Below are 9,412 nucleotides of genomic sequence, written 5' to 3' on the forward strand. Positions count from 1 at the left end.
CTGTGCTGAGGGCTCCAGAGCTGGACACAGGACCCCAGGTGGGGTCTCACCAGAGCAGAGCAGAGGGGCAGAATCACCTCCCTTGATCTGCTGGACATGCTGCTTTTGATGCAGCCCAAGATACAACTGGCCTTCTGGGCTGTGAGTGCACATTGCCGGCTCATGTCCAATCTTTCATCCACCAGCACCCCCAAGTCCTTCTCAGCAGGGCTGCTCTCAATGCCTTCATCCCCCAACCTGTATTGGTACAGGGGGTTGCCCTGATCCAGATGTAGGACCTTGCACTTGGCCTTGTTGAACCTCATGAGGTTCACATGGCCCGCTTCTCAAGCTTGTCCAGGTCCCTCTGGATGGCATTCTGTCCCTCAGGAGTGTCAACTGCACTGCTCAGCTTGGTGTCATCTGCAAACTTGCTTAGCGTGTTCAAATCAAATGCTTTGCACGAGTCCAGGTAGGTGATTTCACTTGCTCTTCCGTTATCCATTAATACTGTTACACCATCATGGGAGGCCACCAGATTAGTCAGAAATTACGTGCCCTTAGTGAAGCTATGTTGGCTGTCAGCAATTGCCTCTGTTTTCCATATGCTTTAGTGTATTTTCCAGGAAGATTTGCTCCATGATCTGGGTGAGCACAGAGATGAGACTGACTGGCCTGTAGCTCCCCCAATCTTTCCTTTTTTTCTTTTGAAAAAATGTGAGTTGTGTTTCTCATTTTCAGTCACTGTGAACTTTACAAGACTGCCATGACTTTTCAAATATGATGGATAGTGGGTCAGCAAGTTCATCCATCAGTTCCCTCAGGACCCTCGGTGGGTTGACCTTGACTAGATGCCAGCTGCCTACAAAGCAGCTCTATTGCCCCCTGCCTACTCAGCTGGACAGGAGAGAAAAAATATCATTAGAAGATTCTGGGTCAAGATAAGGACGGGGAGATTACTCACCAGTTACCATCACTGGCAAAACAGACTTGATCCAGGTAAATGAATTTATTAGCAAACAAATAAACACCTTTCCCCCACCCCTCCATTCTTCCTAGGCTCGAATTTACTCCAGTTTCTCTGCCTTCTCCCCTCAAACGGCACAGGGGCATAGGGAATGGGGGTTATCAGTTTATCACATGTTGTCTCGGCTGTTCCTTCCTTCTCACACTCTTCCCTTGCTCCATTATGGGGTCGCTCCCACAGGAAGCAGTCCTACAGGAACTCCAGCATGGATCGTCCCCATGAGCTGCAGTTCCCACAAACTGGTCCAGCGTGGGTCTCTTCCACAGGGTGCAGTCATACACTAACAGACTGTTCCAGTGTGGGTCCCCCATAAGAAAACAAGTCCTGACAGCAAACCTTCTCCAGCATGGGTTACAAGGGAAATGGATACAAACTGGAACACAGGAGGTTCCACTTAAATGTGAGAAGAAACTTCTTCACGGTGAGGGTGACAGACACTGGAACAGGCTGCCCAGGGAGGTTGTGGAGTCTCCTTCTCTGGAGACATTCAAATCCTGCCTGGACACGTTCCTGTGTAACCTCATCTAGGTGTTCCTGCTCTGGCGGGGGAATTGGACTAGATGATATTTTGAGGTCCCTTCCAATCCCTAACATTCTGTGATTCTCCAAGCGGCCACAGCTCCTGCTGGGACACTTCTCCAGCATGGTCTCCCTGCAGGGTCACAGCCCTTTCAGGTGCATCCACCTGCTTTGATATGGGATCCTCCCCATGCTGCAGGCAAGTATCTACTCCACCGAGGACCTCCGTGGCCTGCAGAGGAACGGCCAGCCTGACCATGGGCTGCACCACAGGCTGCAGGGGAGCCTCTGTTCCAGCATCTGGAGCACCTCCTGCCCTCCTTCTCACTGACCTTGGTGTCTGCAGAGCTGTTTCTCTCTGATATTCTCATTCCTCTCTCCTCGCTGTTGTTGCACAGCAGGTTTTCTTACTCCCTTTCTTATACATGTTATCCCAGAGGTGCTATCACTGTCACTGATGGGCTCAGCCTTGGCCAGTGGCATGTCCATCTTGAAGCCACCTGGCACTGGCTCTGTCGGACATGGGGGAAGCTTCTCACAGCTTAGAATCATGAAATCATAGAATAATTTTCATTGGAAGAGAAACTCAAAATCATCGAGTTGAACCATAACCTAGCACCAGCACTAGACCATGTCCATAAGAACCTCATCCACACACCTTTTAAACTCAACCACTTCCTTGGGCAGCCTGTTTCAGTGCTTGACAACCCTTTCCATGAATAAATTTTTCCTAATATCCAATCTAAACTTCCCCTGGCACAACTTGAGGCCATTTCATCTCATTGTGTCACTTGCTTCTTGGGAGAAGAGACTGACCCCACCTCGGTAGAACCTCCTTTCAGGTAGTTGTAGACAGTGATAAGGTCTCCCCTCAGCCTCCTTTTCTCCAGGCTGAACAGCCCCAGTTTCCTCAGCCAATCCTCATAAGCCACTCCTGCAGCCTGGCCCCACTACCAAAACCTTGTCACGCAAACCCAATACACATCTCATCAGGTCCCACGGACTTGTTTGTATTCAGGTTCCCTAGGTGGTCTTGAACCTGATCTCCTGCAGTGAGCAATTCTTTATTCTCACAGTTGCTGCCTTTGGATTTTGTGAACTGGGTGGTGTGGCAAGAGCACTTGCCTGTGAAGATCAAGGCAAAAAAGTGTTTGAGTACCTCAGCCTTTGCTGTGTCTGTTGTAGCCAGATCTGTTTCACTCATTTCACTCAGTTTCTTTTATATTCCCTTGTTGTCCTGTGTACCTGAAGAAACTCTTGTTATTTTTCACACCCCTATGCAAGTTCAGCTCTAGATGTGTTTTGGCTTCCTGATCCCCTCCCTATAGTCTCAGGCCACATCCCTACAATCTCCCTGGGATGTATATCCTTGCCTTCACCACCTGTGCATTTTGGTTTTGTGTTTTAGTTCAACTAAGAGGACTTAGCCAAGCTGGCCTCCTGTGTCCCCTACCCAACTTCTCACACATCAGATTGAGAACTTTGGTGCCCTAAGAAAAATGTCTTTAAATATCTCCCAGTGTTGATTTGCTCTTTTGCCTCTGAAGGCATTTTCTCAAGGGATTCCCATGCATTGGCACACTAAACCATAGAAAGTTTGCCTTTCTGAGGTTTAGAGTCCTGACTGTACTTTGTACCCACCCTGTACCCCTCGAGAATCATGCCCCACCGGGGAATGATTGCTGCAACCCAGACTACCTCCAGTCTTGACGTTTCTGATAAGTCCTTCCTCATTAGTGAGCAACAGGTCCAGCAGTGCCTCTCCTCTGGCCAGGCTCTCTATCACCTGTACTGGGAAGGTCTTCTCAACTTCCTAGGTAAGAAACTAAACAAAATGAATGAAATCAGGCTATTTTTTTTTCAGCTAGGTCATGCAGCTACTAAAAATTACTACAAAAGTCCTGAACAGTACTCAACAGAGTATTTCTCATGATGACTTTACAAGATGATATAAGGACATGTGGGTGAGGAAGGGGGGACAAATCTAATAGAAGTTCAAGCATAATCACCTTTTTCAGCCCCACTAAATGCTAACCAAAGAAATCATTGCATCTTTTTGAGTGAATGATATTCATTTTACCCACACATTTGTTGATAGGCATGAATATAGATCCCAGAGTGTGCTGTTGTGCACAAGCATTGACATTTTTTTGTTTCATGCTGCTTGCTCAACTGCCCTCCATTGTTCAAAGTCTAGCTCTACTGTCTGACTAATCTATACATGTTTACCTTACAGTATTTTTCATTAATTATTCAAATAGCTAAGGTTTTTCATAATGCTTTGTTTTCTAGCATTGTCTTGATGGATTTTTTTTTTCATTTGTTTTTATATACTTTGCATTCTGCTATCATTTCACCTTATTACAAATACTACAAAGCGCAAATCCTTCATTGACCTTGGATGCCTGCTTCTCTGGTAACACTGGTGAGTTGAACAAAAAGTATTAAACACTAATTAGTTCCTCCAGTTTTAAAAAGGAAAAAAAAAAAAAAGCCTACATCACCCCCCAAAAAACCCCAAACCACTGAGATGGAGATAGCATAGTCTATAAATGAATGCTCTAGAGATTATGCCATATTCATTACTTTTCATAACACAAAATCAAATATCACCCAAGTAAATTATCAAAATAGATTTAAAAGAAAGCACTTCACATAAAGCTTTATATTAAATTATGGAAATCACTGTCATAAAGTGTGTTGTAAAGGTTAAGTAAAAATTTTCCAAAAAATGCAAGTTTATAGAATTTAGATTCATGAGTAATTATTAAAGAAAACTGGAAGTCAACTGTTCCAGAAATCCCTGTCCTGCTAATTGCTGGACCCTGAGAAGATACACACAGATATTCCTCGAGACCCTCCTGCAGGTCCACACTATCTTGTTGCACCCCTTAAAGCCTTTCTGCTCAGGCTTGGGACCTGCTCAGAACCCAAAACTTTGATGTAGAGCTTTTTCTTTGGGCTTGATTAAATCACTAAAGCAAAAGAAAAGATGTAGAAAAAGATAATCCATGTTCTCTCATGGCTTAAATGCATGATTAGTTTTTAATATAAACTGGTTCAGACTGAAACGGAGCTAGCTGGAAGCTGTAGCTAGAAAACTGGCAAGTAAATCGAAGAAGCTCAAGGCTTTAATGAAGAACAGATCTTTCTTATGAGAAAGGCTGGGAGTAGGATCTTTCATCAGTAGTATCAACAATCAGGAAGGCTGGGAGCACACCTAAAGACAGAGTAGATTAACTTCTCCATTTTTTTTTCTCTGTGCATGTCTAAGTGATAGTTGTTTAGTTGGAATCAACACTTTGGTAAACACTAATATTGGGACTCTACCTATGGGCATTCTATGAAATAAGGATTTGTTTATCTTAATATAAATTTTTAACTCTACAAAGGTAACATTAAAAAAAAAGTTTGGAAGTTCAATTAACATTTAAAGCCACCAGTCTGAGTGAGATGAAAATTTGATCTAACCCACCGTCATCCATTCTTTGTGACCTTTTAGTAGGTAGTATGAGCACGTATAGTCACAAACTTTCTTAGAGGAGTGGTACTGACAGGTTCAATTATCTGGACCACTCTTTCGCTTTCCAATAATCATCTTGTGATTGGTTCCAGTCAAGGGCCAACAATGAGCAATCTGTGTTTACTTTCTTCAGATAAGTTTATCAAGTACATTTGATAGTCTATAAATAAATACACAGTTATCAAAAGTTTCATTGTGAAAAAGGAGCAGGGTCAGAGAAAAGAGGCGAGCTTCCTACCCAGGGTAAATCTATGGCACTAGAACAGCTTAACGGGTGCTTAGCATCCAGTGAGTTCTTGAGTTTTCAAAATGAGCCTGTGTGTACCGTTTCAGCTGCATGTGCCAGGAAGAAAGCCAAGTCTTCTCGTAATAACCAATGTGATGTCCTTAACTGAGATTCCTATACATTTGTGTAATCACTTTTTGAATCCATGTACTTTTTTTAGTATGCAGGATGTCCTGTAACAAATAGTTTCACAGTTTAACTACCTGTGACATGAAATAGACTATCCTCTTGTTTACCAGACATGATATTGGCCTGTCTTGGATAATATCAGTATACGTTTTCTGTTTGGACACATTTTAACATGGATCAATTACACTGAGCAACTCACAGTATAGAAGTTTACACAGTAGACCTGCTTTAAGGTGCATTTTGATAACTTTTGTTCCTGCCTTATACTGCTGGTAAAGAAGGCTGTGTGCCCCATTGCCTCTATTCAGTGTTCCCCAGGCTTCCTTTCTCACTTCCTGCTACTCAGGATAAATGGTCTTGGTGATGAAAAACCTCAGTAGAGAGTGGCAGACCTGCACAGTGAATTTAAATCTAACACTGGGTATTAAATCTGTCACTTGACTATGCTGTCCTGCCTCTTGGAAAAAAATTCTATTTTGCATGGGATTCAATGTAGATTTCATTCTACATACCTTTATACCTTAAGTATGCATGTTCATAAACCCTTGAATGGCTTTATCTTAAATCTACATATACATCCCTCATACATTAGTGCAAAGGAAAGGTCAGGATGGCATTGAAACTTTCCATCTTATTGCCCATGGCAAGAAGTTGCAGCCAGGATCAATGTAAGTTCAAATCCCACCTTTGAAAAAAAAAAGTACTTCTTCTGTCATAAACATTTTTTTCTGGTTATGTTAGACACTTGCTCCACCAAATAAGTTAGAGACCACTCAGGCACAGACACAGATATTCCCCCTCACCTCCTTCAGCTTATTGAGAATGACTGAAATTAGTCTGTCATAATTGTTTCACATCATTAAGCAATTAATACAGCAGGCAAATCTTCTGCCCCAAAAGAGTGTACAACCCTGACAAATGCTATAGCCTTTGTTTTTTCTCTGTTTCATCTGACACTCAAATGCTCAGATACAGCACTTGAGCTATTCTTATCTGTTGCTGTCCTTCAGCCAAAATTCTAAGAAGCTTTGACATTTACCCTTACTTCAAAATAGGACATCTCTCCTTCCAAGGGGAAGAAATATAAAAAGCGTTGTGACCATTGATACCAGCATGCGTATAATTAGCTGCACCTTGGAGTCTATGACTTTGACATCAGTTTCAACAGCATCAGCTCTGTAACCAAGAGATCACATTTTCAATTTCACATGCTTGATGTTATATTTATAAATTAGTCCAAATGCATCCTACTGATACTGAGAAGTCAAGCAAAGCTGACTATTTAAAACATTGTGGAACAATAACAAAAGGCAAGGATAATAATAAAAAAAAAAAGGGTTCACTGCTGAAAACAGTATACCAACCTAGACAAGCAAGTTCTTCCTGGTACCAAAATATGCCTTTGAGAACACTGTCCATCTTCGTATATCAGATATGGCAGGAGTAATCACAAAACTAAAATACAGAAAGTACCCTATAGTGAGGTCCAACACAAGTGATGGCAAACAGACCACCTGTGAGTTGTTGTAACTGTTGACATCCTTGAGCTTTCACTTTTTTAAGTCCTGAACTGAAGCTCTGACACACATCTTGGAATAAATAAAACCCAAAACAACGTTTCCCCCACCTACACACAGTTTTATTGTATCTAGATTATTGTCCTTTAGTCTCTCACTGGAAAGAAGTGTGGCTCAGGAGAATATTCATTCCTTCCCATCTTTTTAGGAAACTTAGTCTGTCAGGCTTCTACAGATCTTGTAGAAGCAGCTCTTGAAAATTATTTAGAGCTTAAAATTAAGGCAACAGTGATGCAAGAGAATGCACCCAAGTTATTCACATCCTTATTGTCACTTCCTTAGCATTTATATGGATCATCTGTGTAACAACAGAGCTTTTAGCATGCTTGATCTGTGGCTGCAGGAGTCACAATTCAGACACCTATTTAAAGGTTCCTGGAATTCCGGCTGAGGACAGTATCTTATCTGTCTGTTCTTAAAAGAAATTATTGCCTAGACTGCAGTTTCGTTACATGAGAATGTATCACATTAAAACCATCCTAGTGCTGACTTTTGGAACCCTGGTTTCCACTGGACACAGTCAGAGACTACAGTTGACACTTGAACAGTAGACATTGCCAGCAACACCAAATGTCTCATTGCATGCTCATATGACATTTTTTGCACTTTCATTGACTCTCATAAAAAGAAGTGGTTGATTTGATTTACTAGATGCCATGATAGCAACAAGCAGTAAGAACAGATTTCTTTGATTTCAATCATTACTGAATAAGGTAGTGCTGTATTTGGCTGGGTTTATTTGATTACGCGCATACCTCTTGGATACTGACACTGCTTAACACCTCTCACGGCTCTAACTCTGCTGAGCATCTGACGAACAGGAGGATTCACCATGTAACACATTGTGGCAGTGTGCTCACTCCCCCTGCACCCTGGCTTGACTTTTTACCATAACCAGTGGTGTTCGTGATGGATGCCTCCGTCTCAAAGTGGGTTCAAGGGACACAGATAACAGTGCAACAGCCAAGGGCTAACTGATGGTGATGCTCCCATCTAACCACAGCACTGGTCAATATCTGGCTCAAGGCAAATTTGGAAGAAACTAATATCTGCAGTTGGTATGCAAGTATGACTATGAGTCAATAATCTTACTCCATAAATAGTGGACAGCTCAGAGTCTTTCGAGCTCTCCTGCACAACCACAGGCTGCACACCAGGATGTCCCCTTGTGTAGGAACCCCTCCCAAGATTACTCTTCAAGGTTGAGAAGTTCCTTGCCACAACAAATCACTGGTAAGTGATTAATAGCACGCTCAACTCGGAAATCTTAGCTAAGTTACATAAAGGATTGATTGTGCATATATAGTCCTTTAGGCATAAACTGTTGACCAACTCTTGATCCAGCCACACCTAGACTCCTCTCTGAGAAGGACTTTAGAACACAAGGAGGTCCTTTCTGAGTCTCATGAGTCACTGGGAGGGTCTCCCTGACATTTTTGTCTGACCCTGTCCTCTAGGCAGTAAATAATCAAGTCTACCTTGCCACTGAAACTTGTTAAGCTGCTGTTGCATTTATTATTGAACTTTGTTACTTTACTGTTTTATATTACAAAAGTTTATTGTTGCTTCTCTCTTAAAGTGAAGTGCATTCCTCTCACTACATCCAGAACACCCCTATCCACCCCTATTCTCCCAGTATTGACGTGGTGGTTTTAACTTGGTCAACAAAGAGATGTCAGTCACAACCCTGTCACTATCCAGGGTATGATTCATAGATAAAGAATCAACTCCTGAATGAATCAGAGGCCAAATCTGGGAGAATGATACTTTCAGTTGTGGCTGATTCATTAGCAAATGTCAGCCTGAGGGAGCGCTAATTGCTGTTCAGATTTGATGAGATCCAAACTGGCACATACATGAAGAGAAAAAGACTACTCATTCTACAGTAATGATTATCCTGGACTGTGTGTACAGCATAGAGCCCCTGACTTTTCTCACTTTTCAGAATACATAGGTACAACAAATTTCACGTTGCGAGGAAACTGAACACCTTCTTGAAGGTAGTATTACAAGGCTGCAAGGAAGCACGGACCACATCTGCCCTCACAAACTCACCTCTGCAATAGGCTGCAATTGGTACAACCTTACTGGTGTAATTTCTTAGCAAACTAACTACATTTTTCTGCAGGTAGTTTTGCAGCTTTTGATGGTGGCATTAAAGTTAGCTGTTGTATTTGTTTGATAAAGGTAGATAAAAGAATCATAATTTTGAAAGACTGGCATAAAAATTTCTGGATAAAAACTTTTGTCAGAAATGCACATAAGGTTTTTGTGTGTGTTTTTGAGAGAGCACAGGTGAGGCTAATGAAGTATGGCTGTACTATGGCTGGTTATATGCATATAACCTTGGAAAAATAAGTCTATCTTAAAAC

This window comes from Columba livia, chromosome Z (genome assembly GCF_036013475.1).
Source record: "Columba livia isolate bColLiv1 breed racing homer chromosome Z, bColLiv1.pat.W.v2, whole genome shotgun sequence".
NCBI lineage: Eukaryota > Metazoa > Chordata > Aves > Columbiformes > Columbidae > Columba > Columba livia.